This window comes from Aquila chrysaetos, chromosome 12 (genome assembly GCF_900496995.4).
Source record: "Aquila chrysaetos chrysaetos chromosome 12, bAquChr1.4, whole genome shotgun sequence".
NCBI lineage: Eukaryota > Metazoa > Chordata > Aves > Accipitriformes > Accipitridae > Aquila > Aquila chrysaetos.
In genome coordinates this window covers 17,835,179-17,854,070 of record NC_044015.1, presented here as the reverse complement: position 1 = coordinate 17,854,070, position 18,892 = coordinate 17,835,179, and the positions used below count along the sequence as shown (strand labels likewise).

General features: G+C 37.3%; 1 long non-coding RNA gene across 11 annotated transcripts in view; it reads left to right on the top strand.

Annotated features, from left to right (window-relative positions):
- LOC115349001 overlaps positions 1–18,025 on the top strand; it is a 65,327-nt gene extending 47,302 nt beyond the window's left edge. For 7 of the 11 annotated variants that reach the window (XR_003925987.2, XR_003925985.2, XR_003925990.2 and 4 more), the window contains one exon: positions 13,501–18,025. This is a non-coding gene — a long non-coding RNA (uncharacterized LOC115349001). Of the gene's footprint in view, positions 1–12,837; positions 12,906–13,500 lie in introns of all 11 variants that reach the window. The other 4 variants (XR_003925994.2, XR_003925986.2, XR_003925991.2 and 1 more) reach the window with 4 other exon arrangements.
- Positions 18,026–18,892: the final 867 nt, after the last annotated feature.

The following is an 18,892-nucleotide window of genomic DNA, read 5'->3' as shown; positions in this document are numbered from 1 at the left end:
TGCCTGATCCAGGACAAGATTTCTGATTTTTTTTTTTTTCCCCCAAACATAAGAAAACCAGGAAACAATGTAAATACATTATGACAAAAAAGCCAAACCTAAATAGAATCACATCTTAAGTGAGTATCTGTGACAAATTTAACAAGAAATTATATAAACAGCACACTGAGTTATCTTCAGTTTATAATTACCAATTTATCATAAGCCACAAACACATAACCCCTGGCGATGCAATCTACATTAGCACAGTTCACAACAGAAGGACAGCTCCCAAGGGTATTTTTTCAATTTTTCCTTCTTACACTGCATTTTTGCAACATATTTCTGAGTTTCACCATTGAAGTCCAGCTGGAAGCGTGCTTCTGTTACCAACTAGTATTCCCCCCATAAACTCTTCCTCCCCCATGAAAGGAAAATTAGGACAGTGCTGCAGTGGTGGGAGAAGAAGCAGGGAAGGTGAAGGGAATAACATAATCAGAAACAGTAGCTCTACCAGACCTGTATTACGCAGCATCCATCCTAGTCATAACAGCTCTTCAACTGCACCTCATCATAAGCTATTGGACACCACACCTCTCACAAGAATAGGCATGTTTTCCATGTTTCTGCACTCTCATTCTCATTTTACATAAGGAACATTTGTTCTCCTTCATTGTCTCAAATTAACAAAAGAAAAAATCAAATGAAATTCAGCAAGATTCATACTGTAACACATTTTTACAATTAGTTTTTCCAAGTATTCCCAAAGGCATCTAGAGAAGAGCAACTAGATTTTCAATTACCTGATCCTCTGAAAAATAAACAAAAAATATCACCATAAAGTTTCAGTAATAAAACAGTCTAACATCATACTCAAGCATGTGAATATGGGTAAGGAAACTAAAAACACACAGTTAACTCCTTCCAAAGTCAATTAAAAAGGAAAATCCCTTCTTAGAAAATCCCCATCTAAAAAGGAAAATCCCCCTTTTTAAGACGGACTCTAGTTGGCATACTCAGAGTAGAAGAAAACTGCATAACACTTTTTAAGGTTCAACTTTGCAGATAAGCAAGGCTTAAGACTTCCGTACATTGAAAGTGGATCATAACATTATCAAAACAAAGGTTATCAAAGCTTTTTGGTTTTTTAAACACACAGGAGAAAAACTGCCTTGGAGGTTATAGGTTGCTCCCACTAGTAATTCTCCATATTAATAATCTTAAAACAAGAAATCTCTCAGAGCTGTTTCCCATCGTTTTAACACCAGAAAAGAACTTGTAAGATATGAGCCTTCTGTTTTCATCTGGGCCATCCAACTACTTCCTGGCAGAGTAATAGATAGAAATAAACTCTTCAGTTTGGTACATATTAGTATTATTTTATCTTCTCAGGTTTACTTTCAGTGTGGCTTAGCTAAAAGCTAATTTGCATTCTAAAAATCCTCAGACCATCAAATTCATATGCTAACATTTTCAGCTATCAAATTCGTATGCAGAAATACTGGGTTCATACATTAAATGTCTAGAATTAGCAGTTGAAGCTAAACCCTTTGATAATGGAAACAGACACTGTAGCTCTAGTTTACCTGCTAAACCTCTTCCTGAAGAAGTATCCAGCTGGAGAAAACATATCTGCATACAGTTTTCTTGGCTGTGCCATGTCACACATGACCCAGGAGCTGTCACTTCAGCAGAAGGAGCAGTATCAAGTTAGGCCTAAGGAGAAAGCAGAACATCCAGCAAAGAATATATTAGCCTCTTAGTCAAGGACAAGAGGAATCAACCAAAACTTACAATCATTACATTTGTTTCCTAATTGGGGGCGGGGGGGGGGGGCGGGGGGGGTGGCACACGGGAAGCCCTGAAGATAGGTTAGAGCAACCAAAGGACTGAAGTTTTAGAAATAATAAATGTTGCAGTTATCTTCCAAGTATCTATACCCAAAATATCCATAGAGATTTGTATCCAGGCAGCTACATATATTGCTTAAAGAACTATGCATGTAAGAACTCTCAGAAGTCAGTAGGCTGAAGAGCGTTCCTAAATTAGATGGGGGAATAGCGAGTGTCATGGGCCTAGAACTGCAGCCGTGAACCTTTGGATAGAAATGTTGCTGCCATTACAGCAATATGACCAGGAACTCTGTCCTGGATTTTAGCCCTGAAAACACTGCTCTCCCAACTGACAGAGGAGCAGGCACTTTACTGCCTCCTTCTCAAGGAATAGCTTACCCACCCAGAACATGGAAGACCTTGATTGAAATTCCAGCTTTACCGATGGGATTTTGAACCCAAATCTCCCCATTACCTACAACCAGTTATTCTGATGCCTCCTCAATAAGCTTTCACAATTTGCAAAGAGCAGTTAAATATTCAGTTGGCAATAGAGAATATGCTTAGCTACAGGTTGGTAACTGAAACACCAACCTCCTCCCTTGTCTTTAGAATTTGCTCCAGTGACTGCTCATAGGAACAGAAAGGACAGGGGAAACCACGTGCTTCTTCAGCCTGTTGTGGAAGACATGTTGAAGTGAGGCCAGCAGGGCACTTCTGCAGAGGGGTGCTCAGCACCAGCCTGGCCTAAGCAACAGGGAATTCATCTGGCAGATATTTTGGTGGCCAGGAGCTTTGGGCACATCCATAGCGAGACAAGCACTGAATAGGGTGTTTTGAGGATTCAGATTTTGAATTTAGCTACTATGTGGTAGTTAAGCACCTAAGCCAGCTGTGGAACATATTTAAGCAAAATAATGCAGCTTGATTGGGTTTACACTAGGCTAATTTTGTAATGATTGTTTTAAATGCCTACTAAAAATTATTTGCATATTCTAAGTATGATTGGAAAAATTATTTTGTTCTTTCTTATACTATCAGATGGTTCTTGGTATTTTTGGGAACGTCCCTGGATTTTATAAAACCTGGAAATGCCATAAAGATGCATGTACAATTGTGAAAGGATTTCTTTGCACATTAGCTTCAGCATTACTTTTTCTGATTTTAGTTTTAATATTACACCATTTTAGTTTTCAGTATGACAGCTCTATACAGACATGATCTGGGTGGTGAAAGCTGGGGGCAGCTTAACTGCTTTACAGCTAATCTGCTGGTTGGCATTCTGTGCATGTGCAAGGCAGTTTGATGTTGATATTTAGACTTGACTGGCAGCAAAACACCTTGTTTAAAATAGAAGAATTTCTAAATTCACTAAACTTAAGTCTTGGCAAGTGAAGAACTGAATGACAAATACCACAATAGCTGAGCATAAAGGCATTCCATCTAAGATAATATACCAAAAGGAAACAAAATAGGACCTTGCTACCATTTGAGACCAGAGACCAGTTTAACTCCTTAACCATACAGGATGGCAAGACATTTGTTAAGTAACAGCAACTTCAGATGGCATTTTTAAATCCTACCATCTTTCCACTGAAGAACAGAAGATTAGACTGCTACAGACTGAGAAACAGGGAGTGGAGCAAGCAGCAATATTTAGCACAGAGTGACTGATTTCTGGCACCATGTAGCTTCTCTGCATCAGGAATCTGGCAGCCTGGTAGGTGCTTTTCAAAGATGCTGATTGAATAGCTGATACTAGTGCTATACAAAGGCTCAAAACAGCACAAGAAGGAATGAGAAAGAGTATGTCCTAAGCTCCAAGACTACATTAGTTTTTTCTTTTTTTTTTTAAATAAAGAGAGTAGGGAAAAAAAGTCCTGGGCAAAATGCCGAAGCCAAGAGAACGCAGACCTTGTTCATCATTCAGCTTCTGACTATGCATCTCTGACAAACATCTATAATATATATCAAACATGTTAGGCACAGAGAAGCCATAATGCAAGAAAGACTGTTAATTCTTATTCTTCATGAGACATGGTATAATCTGCAAAGTACAATTTTTTTTTTTTTGACCAGTAAAACTATCCCTATTTCCACTCAGAATTGTAAAATTTCAACGAGTCTTTGTAATTATAAAGATAGTGAATTTATACTCATTCACTACACTTATAAGGAGTTTTGAACTATAGAAACTAATTCATCACCACTAGTTCCGTATGCAAAATTGCTGACAATTTGAGAAAAGCAGCCATGTTTCATTGCTGAATGTTAAAATTAAATCAATTGATGAAAAGTACAAACTTTGAATGCTTGTGCACTGTAAAATTTTGCAGAAACATATTTACTTATCAGCATAAAGACATGTTTACATACTTACCCCTTAGGAAATCAGAAAGGAAAACAAATAAGGTTGGCTTATATCCTCAGTAGAGGAGGAAAGGGTGGGGAAGGGAAAAAAAAGTCTTACTGGACTATACCAGACAAGCAAGCATACTCTCTCCAATTCAGAACCTTTTTTTCAATTCACACAGTGAAATTTTCTTTCCATTTGTCTGAAATCACCTGGAATGCACTTTAGGAGCTACTCCCTTCCCATTTGGTTTACTCAGCGTAGGCCCAATCAAAGCAAGGATTCTCAAATGCATGACCAACCCAACCCACTTTCTCATTTACTTGGTCTTTTCAACTACATGCATGCACAGCTACTGAAATAAAAAATTAGCTATGTTTACACACAACTAATAAATAGGAGTTTACTAATAGAAAGAATGGAACATAGTTACATGCCTTTTCCTATAATCCACTTAAAATTATATTTCTCTGCCTGTCCTTCAGTGTCTTGTCTTAACATACTCAGTCTGTGTGGACACATTTTCTCAGTAAAAAGGTCTAGGGTTATTCTGCTGTTGATTCATTCATGACTAGCCATTGTGATTTCATCCAATAACTGAAGTGTAAATGCAAGGGAGACATAGTTGCTTATTTGTTTTAATTTTATTTCAAAGTTTTTCCTTTAAAGAGTTTTACATTCTTTTCTCCCTAGATATTTAGGTTTCTTTAGACTGCACATTTTCCACTTCTTTTGATTTCCACAGCATAGGGACTGCTGATGTCTGAACATTAGCAAGTCAATATTTGGTGTGGCATGAATAAGAGTATCCAAGTGGGAAGGAATTTCAAGATTTAAATCTGAGTAAGAATTCAAACAAACCCAATCTGAACTGCAGGCAGAAGTCCAAACTGAAGTTTGAAACTACTCTCAAAGTCAGCACCTGTTATTTGAAGACACATTAAGCTCACTTACAGATCAAAATGGAAGAGCAAGTAAAGCAAAATTAGGTAATGGGAACAAACAGAACACGTTCGTAAAGTGGAAAGAAAAATTGAGACATCTGTCAACAGCCTATAACTTGGGTGTCTGTTACTGGTTTTTTATTCAATTTTAATGACTACAAAGTGTGTCTACATAGTTCGAATGAGCCACAGGTATTAGAACTAAAGAATTTTAGGCTATTACATAGTGTTAATCTGAACGATACATTACATTGAACTTAACACATTTCTGTGATATTCCTGTACTCAGATTGCACTTTTCAGTGATGCATGAAAGAAAGCACTGGAATTTTTAGCAGAAATTCCACTGAGTGTCAAGGGAGGGGATCTTTTAAAATCCCTTGGTGCTTTTGAAATTCCCTGCATGCAGTTTCAGGGTAACATACTGTTTTAAAAAGCTTGGTAGGTCATTTTCTAGAAAGGAGTAAAGAACTTCACTAAACCCTTCTCCCTTCCTTTTTCCTAATAAGTTCTTATGCACAGCTATCCTGAAGCAGAGTGACTTGCATATGTGTAAACACACACATGCAGACACACAAGCTCTTGGGCTGCCTATGTTTGTGTCAATTTGTTTTAGTGGCAGCATGCCCAATCTGAAATTATCTGCCCCGTAGCTCCTCAAGAAAAATGCTGTCATGGGTTTGATTGAAGGTATGGCATTGCTCATGTCCTCTTTCTAGAGGGCAGCTCTGCTGTTTTCTTCCACATGAAGTTAGATTTCCTGGCGTACACATATGCAACCCCCCCCCCGCCCCCCGCCAGAAGTCAGATGTGACCTTCCTCTCTCCTGTATTCTCATGTGCCAATAAAAGAAGTTGTAAACTTAGCCAAAAAAAAAAAAAAAAGGGGGGGGGGGGGGGGAACCCACATCCAACAAGAAGTACTGGGTTTATGTGAATATTTTCAGAAGACACACTATGCCAGTAATGCAATATAATCATAAACAGCTGAATGAGATTCTGATCCTAACCTTTAGGTACCCAAAATAGGTGTTTGAGAGTAAGCACTGGAAAGAAGACAAAGAACAGAGAGGGGAAAAGTGTTAAAAATATTACAGGAACAGGGTAGTGCTACCCTTATTTTTGATATTCAGGAGCAGTTTGTCATGACTACACTAGCCCACTCCCTTTTTGCACTGAATAATTCCCAGCACTTCTGCATCACCACATCTCAGATACATATATTGAAGACTTAACTTTATAATCTTGCAAGTGTGGGTAGAGAGAAGGAAGGGGAGAGCAAGAAATACCAATAAGCTTCCCCTCCCCTTTGCCCTCACATTACTGGATGATACTTCTCTTTCTCTAAATACTTGAAGAATTCACTGCTTCTGCAATAGATAGGAGATGACTGATTCATATATGCATCATAAGTGATTATTTTAGAATTTAAAAATATATTTCACATGTGTATTTCTCAAATAGCAGGGGTGAAATTGCAGTTCCAGAGAAAAAATGGACCAGGATTTGTCACTGTTATTGCCTCTTTAGATGGATTTTATATATTAGAGAAAAATCTAGATCTCTCAAACCATTTGTCTGCAATTTCCTTCCAGTTTTTACTCTAGGAGAGGTGAGGCAAATTGCTAAGTATTTTAGCTGCTTTTTTATTCTTTTATTCTCCTTCCTCACTTCACTGTGTCTTACATTATATTAGCAGTGCTGTGAACAACACATGACAATAATACTGAATTCTTATGCAAGACACTCAGACTAGACCCTCATACACCATTTAAGCATGCTCCACATTTCACAACAAGAAATACAAGTTCCAGAGACATGAACAGACTGGTTATATCCTTTCTTTAGTCATATTTATTATTCCTTCCATCCTGTTCACTAATTTATTTCTTCCTCAGTCTCATATTCTGTCTTCCACAGCCTCAAGGGGCAGTATTTGGAACCTTAAACCAGTTTCAATCAATGGGATGAGGTCAGCCATCAGATCCATGGGACCAGCAAGATTAGGACATATTTATCCCAAGTCCAAGTGCAGTGCCCTATTCAGACAGCTATGCTGCATGCTAGTTATCAGGTTGAATTGAAAACAAAAGTTATATTAAAAGACAGCAGGATCATTATTTCTCCCTTCTGCCCACCTCCTTGAGTGCCTGAGGTCATTTTCCACAACAAAAATGAAAGCCCTTCTTGGAAGTGTTTTTGTGCTAAACAGCAGTGGTTAATTTCTTGCAACTAATTAGTTATTCAGCTGAAAGTATAATGATCCTCCAACATGATTGAAAGTGCTTCAACTGAGTTTCCTGCTAACAGTATACTTCTAGAAAAGATGCAATAAATCAGCAGGGTTATGGAAATCTTTAAACAAAGCAAGTCTACAACAGGAACCCATTAAAGATATAGCCATGTAATATTTATGTACCTAGCTGACTTGTGCTTTTAACCTAGCACTTTCAGCTATAGCTTTTTAGCACCTGGGTCATATTCACTAAGAATGAAATTCACCCTATCTGCTAAAAGCCAGCATAATGTCTCTGCATTAGGTGTTCAGAGTATAGAGTTACCATAGGACTTAAGTGAGGGAGCCTTCCCACTGAATGGAATTTCATCCAGATTTTTCTAAAGAAAAATACAAACATAACACCTTTAAGCAGCACAGAAATTTTAACCTGTAAGCCTCAAACTCCCTGATTACCCTTAGCAAGAAAATTGGTAGGTACCCAACAAGAAAGGTTTTATAAATCCAGGGAGGTATTGATGCAGAAGCAAAACTTCTCAGAATAGCCAATGTCACCTATGATTGTTCAGATTATGATTTGTTGATTAAGAGTGGTTACTGAGATAGTAATAGCAGATCTCTAGAGATTTTTAGAGAAGGTGCTGATTGCATAAAATGCCATCTACTTACTCCAAAAGCTATTAATTCATTACAGGTTGGGTGTTTAAATGTGTCAGGTACTGTGGAAAAGTAAGACCCAGTTGTGTAGAAATACATTTTGATTATGTTTGAGCCTTCTGAATGTTACAGACGTACAAATCTGATCCCCTTAAATCTCCAAAAGGAAGAGACATTTCCCTTTCTTCCATCACATTAAACTGTGTCTGCATGTGTGGTAACATGTATTTTTAAAATACACATAAACGTACATGAAGCAGAGGGAATGGTTTAATAATCCCTGCTTACTTTGGGTATACACACTTTCCCTCATCCCATTCACTCATTTACTTCATTGCCAATCTCCCAATCGGTCTTCCCACAGTTTTAAGAGGCAGAATTTGGATTCACAAACCAGTTTCAATTGAGGTACCAAACATTATTTCCTGGCCTATGCTTCCTTACTGCAGCAGATGGCTGCAAAAAGGGAAACCTCACTGCTGTGGGGCTGGAAAAGGGAAACTTCAGGAAGGGATGTAGGAACCACATTTTCCTGGGACTCTGGGAGGTGGGAGGAAGCAAGAGGGTTATAAGAAATTAGCAGAAGGGGATTGAAGGACAGAGAAAAGGAGACAAAACATCACTCCCCCTTCCCAATAAAATCATCTTTGCTCTAACCATAGGTTTTTGGGCCAATGACCACTTTCAACTTGCACTTTCTGTTGGAAAACTAAATTAGGAGTCCAGCTTAATTTTGTCAATAGAAAGTTTAAAGTGGTCACTGGAGCACAAAGAGCTTTTCAAAGGGCAGCTGAGCTCAACAGGGAGAAGGAGGAGGATGTTGAGAGCCACAAAAATACAGGCAGATTAAAAACATTAACGGTGCACCATTTTTCAACAATAGAGATAAGACTTTTATAACAGTTCCTGCATTCTTTTATCTATTTGTGGGCTATTTTGTTCAGAAGAATATATTACTTAAAAATACGTTTGCCAGGGCAGAAATTAAGTAGTTTGTGTGTGTTGGTCAGTAACAGTAAACAAACTAGGCATTTGCTCCCTGAATACACAGGATTATGCTTTGCATTTGTGCTGTAAATCATTGGATCCGGTACAAGTGGTTGTACTGCAATGGGTTTTGCTATGCTAAATATTTAAACTGTGTGCCCAGTCCTTCAAAGTCTGAGTTTATTCTCTGTTCAGAGCTTTGTAGGGTTGAGTCAATAGCATATTTGTTTTGAATGGTTGTTCCTAGATAACAGTAACAAAAATCCAGAACTTGTTTACATGATTAACATGCCTAAAAGCTTGGCTCAAGTCACTAAAAAAAAGCAAGAAGAAAAATGCAATTCTTTAGAATGGTCTCTACTGTTGCAAATAAGAAGTTACACCATCAAAAGGCAAAAAGGATGTTTTGCCAACTCTGGACTGAAAACTTTTGTTTTTAAACTGGAGTAATGACTGGCATAAAAAGATTTCAAGGAATTTCCTCTTCTCCCTGAAGATATCCATAAGCCTTTCTACTACCCAAGACTGCACATTGTAGTGATTGCAATATAGGCATGTCTTGTGGGTCCTAAGCAGTAACCTTTATTTATCAGAGCATACAGAATATGTGATGGAGAGTCAAAACAAAACAAATATCAGGCAATTCCACCTATCCTACGAAAACTTTGTTCCCATCTGAGCAGTACCCTCTGCTCTAAGAGACAGATGTTACATCAGCTATTTAGCAAGTGCCCCTCTACTATTCTTAACTTGTATTGTTATCTTAAGAACAAGATTTCACCATTTACACAGACACCTATGGAGTGTTCAACATACTCTTAAAATTGCATTTGTGGTCTAACTTCTGTATAGTCATATTTTTAGGAAGATGAAGCATAATCTCTCATCTGTTTCAAATTACACATGAAAAATACTGAGTATGTTAGCAAGAAATAGATTTGCATGCAGAAATTTCAGAGGAAAAAATGCAAGATTGCCAAAATATAATTATAGCAAAGGAAATAATGCAAACAAGCAATGATTTACCATCCTTACATTTTCAGAACTGCAGCTCTAACTGAATGCTGTCTGCCTTTAGTTACTGTCCAGTCCTGTGTAATAAACACAGTATTTGAAAAAAACATACCTACATGCTACCTAGAAAGGTCCTGATACTTAATCTGGAAGCAGACAGAACTCAAAAAGGTGCCTCTTTTCCAGGGAAGATGTGATTTCCCCTCTAAGGGCCTGGGGCACTGTGCCTCAAATGCTAATAGCTCGAGTTGTGTGCAATAGCCCTATATTGTTTATATAGCACTTTACATGTTCAAAGCACTATGAGATATCAGCCATCACTACACTTTTATGAGGCTGTAAGTATTACCCACTAAACATTAGGGTTCAAATTACTTGCTCTTGATCAAAAGAAACTTTGTGCAGCAGGACCATAATTATTTGAATTTGGTAATTCTTGCAGTCCATTCCTATGGTGACTCAGAAAGAAGAGGGGGATGGGGTATTAAAGCCAGTTGCTACTGTACTCTGCTCTGGCAGTTAGATACAGAGACACAGAGAATCTCTAAGCTAAATTGCACTCAAACAGCACCTTTTTCTGGTAACTTCTATAAAATAATTTAAAATCAAATGCACAAATTAAATTGTTTTAAAAGCCCCCGAACATGTTTTTCTGAATATATGTATTTTGTATAGTCATTACGAAGAACCTAAAAGACAACATACAAACTGTACTGAAATACTCCAGAAATGCTAAGCTGGGGATCCCCATTCATTCTGAAGCAGTTTCCTTTTTTTAAAACCAAGAGGATTAGTAGGCAAGTTAAAACTAATCAGCCCATTTTCTGCAGGTAAAGAACTGCAATGTATTGTCTAACATTTGACTACAGTAGGATTCAATAGCATTTAGAAATATAGAATATTTTTACCCTCCATTTTTATACATACTTTCATTCTATGAAAAGTCAGTTGCTATGCTGACATTTATAAGTCCAGCCTCAAAATATCAAGTCTCCATTCCCATAAAATAAATACAAAGACAAAAGAGATGTTGGAAAACAACCAATGAATCCACAGTCTTGGTACATATGACAACCAAATAAATGCTTGACAAACACTAAACAAGATACTTTCTGAAGATTCTTCACTATCACTAAAAACACTTCATGTAAAAATACTAACACTGAGATTGAAGACAGACAGAATGAGAAAACTCTTATCCTCTGCCTTTCCATCCAGCACCCAACCCATCATACAATATTGTCTTTCCCACATCTTACATTTTAACTTGTACACAGTCTTGGTTTCCACATGTACCATATGTTTTCTGGGCACAGCTTCACAGTTATTGGCCTTAGAATCTTGCCTGCAGGATCGCATGGGAAATAGATCATACTACTAAGACAAAAATGTAGACTGTTCCACACAATCCAGATTCATCAAATAAGAAAGGGATGCCTGTTTAAGGCTATCACAGGAAGGGGGGGGGGGGGGGGATAAGAAATTCCCTTCAAAGGCAGTAATGAGTACAGAGAATTACTAACAGAACCTCTTCTGTTTCAGCCAAGTTGATCATGTTGCTCTTAATATTTATCCCCTCTATTGTACAACTTCTGTTTGACATTTTTTGGGTACAGGCCACACAGAACTCTATGCCAGTCCATTTGCAATTTCTACTGTTTTGACTTACATTGCCTGAAAAGTTAAATTACTGAAATATTTACTAAAATATTAAAGTTTAAGCATAGTGTCAGTAGGTGAGCATTACTTCATGGATATTAATGTAAAAAGCAGTTACCATACTCCATCTACTGATCTAAAGAACAGATGTTTGCATATGATTTATGGACACTGAAATATGTGCATATCTTCCACAAATAGTAATGCGTTCTAGTAACAAAGAGTGGAGAATTGTCATCCAAAATGCTGGGAAACTGCAGGCAGTATTCAAATTTATTCAGCAATTTCTTGGCTTGAAATAAAAAGCAAAGCTTATAGGTCCAGTGCCACAATCCTGTATGTTGGAAAAGCTCTTACAATTCAAACAGGACTAGCAACATGAAGTAATAAATTGCAGAGTGAGGCTCAATAGGTGAGTTATAAAAGTCTGTTTAGGACACATGAATGCAACTATGATTTGTTAAATTAGAGTAACAATTTGTATTGATTGAGGTACAATAAGTCTAAAGCAGTAAGCAAAAAGCCAGTATTGCCTTGGGTATTTTTACATTAAATTTTGTTTTGGAACTGTCTTTAATATCAAAATTTAACAAAATACTAATCAGGTAAAATTCTAATGGGCAAAGCATAGTTTAGAACTTTGCAGTTAAAATATTTCTGGAAGTGCAATCAAATATTTGGTTAAACTAATATCATTGCTGCTCCTCACATTTGTTCTGTTCATAAATTAGCTTGGCTAATCAGGATCCCACCTCATAGCCTGTGTTGTAGACAAGTAATATTATCCAATGGGTTTAATTTCAAAAGCACAGTCAATTTTTGGACAGCAGACTTACTAAAAAACTTAGTCAAAGGCTACAAACACATGAACCAGCATACCTGGGAGAAGTCCTGGTTTCCAGGCCAGCAGAACTCTGATAGGACTCAATGAACTGCAGATTGCTCTGTGATGGCTATGCCTGTCAAACAAATTTTGATTTAGTTTAAAAAAAGTCTTGTGGTTATTATTTCACCTCAAAAAGTGTTTTCTGGTGTGCCGAGGTATTTTCCCCCTCTTATTTCATGAGCGAGAACCAGGATGATTCTGCATAACTTTAGATTTCTTCATACTGTAATGTAGAAGAAAAGCAGCCTTGTAGAATGGAGAAGGCAATCACAATTTTCCCTCCTGTCTCAGGCTGGCATGCACTAGTGCTTCAAGATGTTATGCAGCTGCTACTTTTCTCCAGAGACAGCTGTACTCCAGTAAGTGTTGAAATATTCCCTAAAAGATCTTTTTTCCAGCAGGCGTTTACAAAGATGTTTCCATAGGTTGAAGGCAACATGAAAACATTGTGATTGTCTAGTTGGATTTCTTGAAAAACATTGGCCTTAGAATTACTGCATTAGTAATTAGGAGCCAATGCTATACTCCAACACACTGTAGAAACAGCTGCAGTTAGTGTTTGTAGAATACAGGGAGATTACAATGAAGGTTATTGGATTCTGTTCTTGCAGTTTTTAAGACCACAGAAGAAATGAACACTTTTCACTTGGTCAGAAAAAAGGACTTCCTCTTGATAGCTGCACAGTTTTTTCTTTCAGCATATAACTCAAAGCCATCCAAGAATAAACTGAACCTCTATAGAGTCATCTGAATTTAATTCCTTTTGGTGGAAGCACAGCAGTGTCAGTACTTACTGAGATTTAGTCTTACTGCTAATTTATTGCAGGTAAAATGTCAATACAACATGAAAATTTGTCATTTGAGAAAGGTTTAATAAAAAAGATGAACACACAACACAATAAAAAAGGTGATAAGAACTGATAACTGATCATTCTACTTAACTTTTTTTTCCAGATGAGCATCCAGGTGCCAGCTGGTGTAAATACAGATGCCACTGACGTCAATGGAGCTGTGTCAGTTTACACTAGCTGAGAATCTGATCCCAAGTGTGTTAGTACCATTTTTAGACACTGCCACTGGAATTCACTTTTGCAACACAATTAAAAATACATCCATGCATTGCATTTCTTCCTGTCCCCGAGTGTATAACTGGAAGCCTGTTAGACTGTGGGAGAGGGCAAAAGGGATGTGGAAGTGTAGCCAACAACTGTATCCCTGAGATAACTTTGCAATATGAGTATTAACACTATTGTTCTGCTGTCTTCCTTTTATACAAATGAATATATGCTTTCAAAAGTCTTAACTCCACCTTCCAGTAACACTTGAATGCCAGCAAAAGAAAAAAGATGCTGTAAGCCATGCAGAGTATCTATCATATAAATGTTAACTCACTATTTTAATCAGTGTACAATCTGAATAAACTGTTTTAATGCATCATTAGGGAAATTATCTAACATCATAAGAAACCCCCAAAACCTGAGGTCTGTGTATTCACAAAGTATTTGTCCTAAGCAATCTCACTGCTGTACAAGCAGTTTATCATTAAAAGTACTAAGCCAGCTGCTGCAAGTAGCCTGCAAGCCAGACCTATCTGACATATACCATTTATATTTCATCGAACATTTATGTGGGGGAGGGAGAAGGAAGAATGGAAGAGGTGGGGCAATAAGCAGGGCAGAATAGTACTTCACAGCTCCAGCCACCATTTCTAAGTAGGAAGAGGGAGCTTTTGTTATTGTTTTACATAAGGTAGCTGTTAAACTTGAGTTTACTGTGTAACAGTTGTCAGTATTAACCAGTACAATGAAATTGAACATTAGTCTTTTGATTCAAGATATCAAGGTCAAAAAGGAAAAGCTAATTAGAACCGAAGATGCAGCTCACATAGCAATGAAGTAGTTGTCTGTTTGTGCAGCACAACACCCATATCTTCAATTTAGGTCAGTCCATCAAGAGGAGGAAAAGGACTGGAGACTGAAGATGAGATGCTCTACTTCACACAGTTGCCCTCTGGAAGGACTGGCAAACGCAGTCACTTAAATTAAGCACAGGTCATCAGACAAGATATCTAATCTATTCCTAAGACAGGCAGCTCTAGCAGTCCAAATCCCTATGGCCTTTACAGCGACACAATGAACTACTTCCTCATGTACCTCTGTCAATCCATGTTAGGTTCCAATTTTTTTAAAGTGGTATTTCATGTACACCATGACCCTATTGCTCATAGCAAGGAAAACTCTTTGGTTTATTTATGACCTACTAACCTTAAATAAAAAAAAAAAAAAACCAAAAAAACCCAAAAAAACCCACCACATCCAATCTGAATGTTCACATAAGCCTGCAGATCTGAAATAAAGTTTAAAATAAAGCTGGCATTTGTAACAGCTAGCTAAGCCCAGTAAGGGATTTTAAAAAGATGAAAACCAGATGAGAGAAGATGAAAGCATTTTTACCCTGCATAACCTACACACATAAGGAATCAGGGCTAGAGCTCAGAAATACTTTTTTGTGGTTTTGGACTCATAAGTTTCAGCCCATTTCAACAGAGGCTAGGTAACCAAGGAAATACTGAGTTTTTTCCATTATGGGGGGTGGGGAGGGAATAATAACCTGTGAAAGCAATTCCTTCTAAGATGCAATCCACCCAGCCACAAGTTCTACATAGCTCCTCTCCTTCCCCTACACCACATCCTAACTGCCAGGTATCAGCCAGGCAAGACCCCATATTGAAATATGAAGTGACAGATGGAAGGAGGGAATAAGAATATAGGAGTAAGTACTGAAAGAAATGGTGTACAGAAAGAAAGCTTATAATAGGGCAGATGTTAAATATGAGCGACCCTAAACCATAAAGTCTATTCATTTGGCCAGAACAACATTGAACAGATGCACAAAAGACTACTGAGTTGGAGAGCCTTATTCTTTCATCACTCATGCTAGTGTAAGGAACTCCTTTCATAACATCTATGGAATTAAACTGTAGAAAAGCCAGTACAAATAAATGGAGGGAAAAAAAAAAAAATAAAATCAAACTTCAGAGCTAAAGTATTAGCAGCAAATATCCCATTCTGCTGTATCAGGGTGGGTGGGTGGCGGGGGGAAGGTTGACTGCCACATTTGGTTAGAATCTAGATATATTCATAATCACAATGGCCTTCCTAAATAAAACCCATCTAATCTACCATAAAGGAGAAAATTAGTTGATTCCATTCTTGTATAGTTCTCCAATAGGCTATATTAATGACTCTGTCCTTTAGATATATTTGATAGAAAATACAGGTGAGTTAAATGACATAATAAATACCTCTACATGCAGAGCAATTAGTTGACAGAAACAGCTAGGACAAAGTCCTTGTCATGGTGTTTGTTTACAAAAGATACAGGCAGCACACTTATGACCTGCAGCTTTTTGGTGCTGATTCCCTTCACGCAAGTACAAACAAGTTTAAGAAAAAACCCCAACATTTATAAAGATTTTTTAAATAAGCAGAAACAGATTAGAAAGAGTATAAGACATCTTTTACCAAAGGACAGGGTAAACAACAATTCATAGAAGCCAATGGATCAGTCACAATTTCAGTGCAGCAAGCTGAGTGGACCTAGCAAAAGAGAATTCAGACCAGCTGAGCTGTGAGACCACCTTCTGCAGGAGAACTCTGATAACAAATGCAATTAAGGTAAAATTCCTAGGTTACCATGTTTTGGCTTCTGATCCCATCTCTAAAAGCCCTTCCCCTACAACACAAAAATTGCAACCCTACATATTTATTTTAATTTTTATTTATATTAAGAATGAGGGCAATTGAGTTGGAAAGCTCAGATTAGGAAAAAAGTGTTGTGCTACTAGGGAAATTTTTTAGAATAAGCACTTTACTGTGTGATGATCAAGTTCTGGATATGGACAGCATGCTGCTACCTAAAAAATATATGAAAAGAAATTTAGGTCATCAAGCCTTGGTGTACATTCACTTTTTTTCTCCTGAAAACTGTCATAACATGTTCTGCATGTATGACAATTTGTAAGGGAAAAAGGCCCTCTGTCTCTAAGACATTTATTGAGAAATTAAGCCTTCTTAAAAGAAAATGTAGTTTTCATCAGTGCTAAGCAAGTTTAAATCCATTTGAACCATGTCAGCAGAAGAAATTTTACTCAGTTGGGCAATCTATAATTGGCAAACCTGATTCATAAAACTCTTAGCCAGCTCTGTTCATATATATGGGATCTTGTGTTGTGGTTTGCTATGAAGTTCAGTTTTGTGAAATAACAGAAAATATTAATCCACTTGACTGAATCTCCAACCTATGTTGTTGAAGCCTGAAAAACTGAAATATCTTTTCTTTTCATAGAAAGAAGTTTGAAAAACTGCCAGCTCCTTGCACAAAGACTGAAATAGGATGGGCAGAGAACGGTGTTGGTGTCGGTAAGAGAAAAATAACTGAAGTTGCATCATCTGTATTAAAATCATTGTGTGAATTTTGATTCCCCCCCCCCCCCTCCTTTCAGGCATTTGAGGATGCTGTCAAGTCAATGGAGTTCTGTTGTAGTGGTTGCTTCAGTGAACATTCAACGCTGTCGGTGAGTTTGGAATTAAAGTGAAAACCATCGACCGTTGATTGTACCCTCCAGCTAACCATCCTCCTCCTTACTTCATGCTTTCAGGCCTTAACACTGAAGATAGCAACCTAGCCACCACATGATGTTTCTCCCCCACCTGCCAAGCTTTACAAAAAAGGTCACAATCAACATTCATTGCTGTCGGTGGGTTTAACTATGTGGACAAGCTCACTGAACAATGAATGCAACTGTGGCCCCACATTTTACTGTTGCCGTCGAGAGGAACATCAGCTCTGAAAGCAGTAGTGAGAAGCAAACACTTCTTATAGGCTACATTTTTCTGGTCAAAAAAACAGTTGGGGATATTCACTTTTTGCTTGTTTGTTTTTAAGTGTGTTTAACTTAGCTGACTAGGAAAAAAATAAATCACTGCCTTTTTCCAGAATATTGTCCTCCCAGGGTTCAACATCACCAAAATCATGGAAATTCTTATTCAGTATGTATGTGGAAATAAATAACAGTACAGGGAACTTTGTGTATATCCACTCCTAAGGATTCTGAGCATAAGAGGAATGAATATTTAAATCTCATTTTAACTAGGCACTGTGGAATAGTTAAAAAATTTCTTCTATAATTTTCACTACAAATACAAATGGAAGCCAGAGTTCAAAGATACAGATAAAAATGTTATATCAAATAAAAGATTAATTAGTTTTACATGAAACTGATTTTAAGCACCTAAATAAATACTATTAGACAGCAAATACTATTACATTTGACTTTTTTTAGGAATCTGAAAGATGACAGAAATGTATATCCAGAAATAATAATAGAACAGTAAAATTGTAAAATTACTGTAAGCTTTGGGTATCTATGTCATACTCTTGGTATTGCTGATGATAAGAAAATAAAAGTGTAAATAAAGCTCAGAACAACTTTGTCCTTATTTCCTTACAACCCTTTATTAACCTGATAAAACACACTGAAGGACCCATCTACTTTTCTCACATCACATTGTCATCCAAGGTAAGTTCAGCCTTTAGACTTAGTGCAACTCAGATATTCTGCGGTAGGAGTTGCTTCCAAAAGTTAGGTAATCGCACAGCGTTCATATTGTGCTTCCTCATAATGGGGGGGGGGGGGGGGGGGTGTCCATTAACAGTACTTTAGTCTGAATATTTACAAAGATTCCTCAGCACATCAGTTACACAACTGCTGTCTTGTGTACTGTACTTGCCTGTTTTATCCATGTTTCACCATGTAGCAACCAAACAGGATACAAGCATCAAGGCTATCATGGGAGGATACATCTGTAGTTGCTTCTTGAACTTTATGTTACCAGTCTACTTTAAAGGATAAAAAAAATATTTCAATCCTGAAAGAGATTGGTCCTCAATCATATGCAAGACTGATATTTGTAGGGGAAAAAAAAAAAAAAAAAAAAAAAAAAAAAAAAAAAAAAAAAAAAAAAAACCAGTTCCTCAAAGACATAACCACACTAACAAATTAAATCCTGGAATTGTCTGGACATTATTTAAAATTGATGTTTGGGAAGATTATATTTTTTCATTGCAGTATTTACTAGAGAAGAATTCACAGGGTCTATTGCTCACTGAATACTGTTGTGGTCAGAGACAGCAGAGTAAAGTATTAAAAGGAAGGGTTGCTATGGATGTATGACTTCTCAGCAACACTGTTCAGAGATAAGCCTATATCTTTAAGTTTACTCATTTGTACAAAAATGGGAACTTGAGTTACTACTGACTTACATATTGCAGATGGATAAAGATA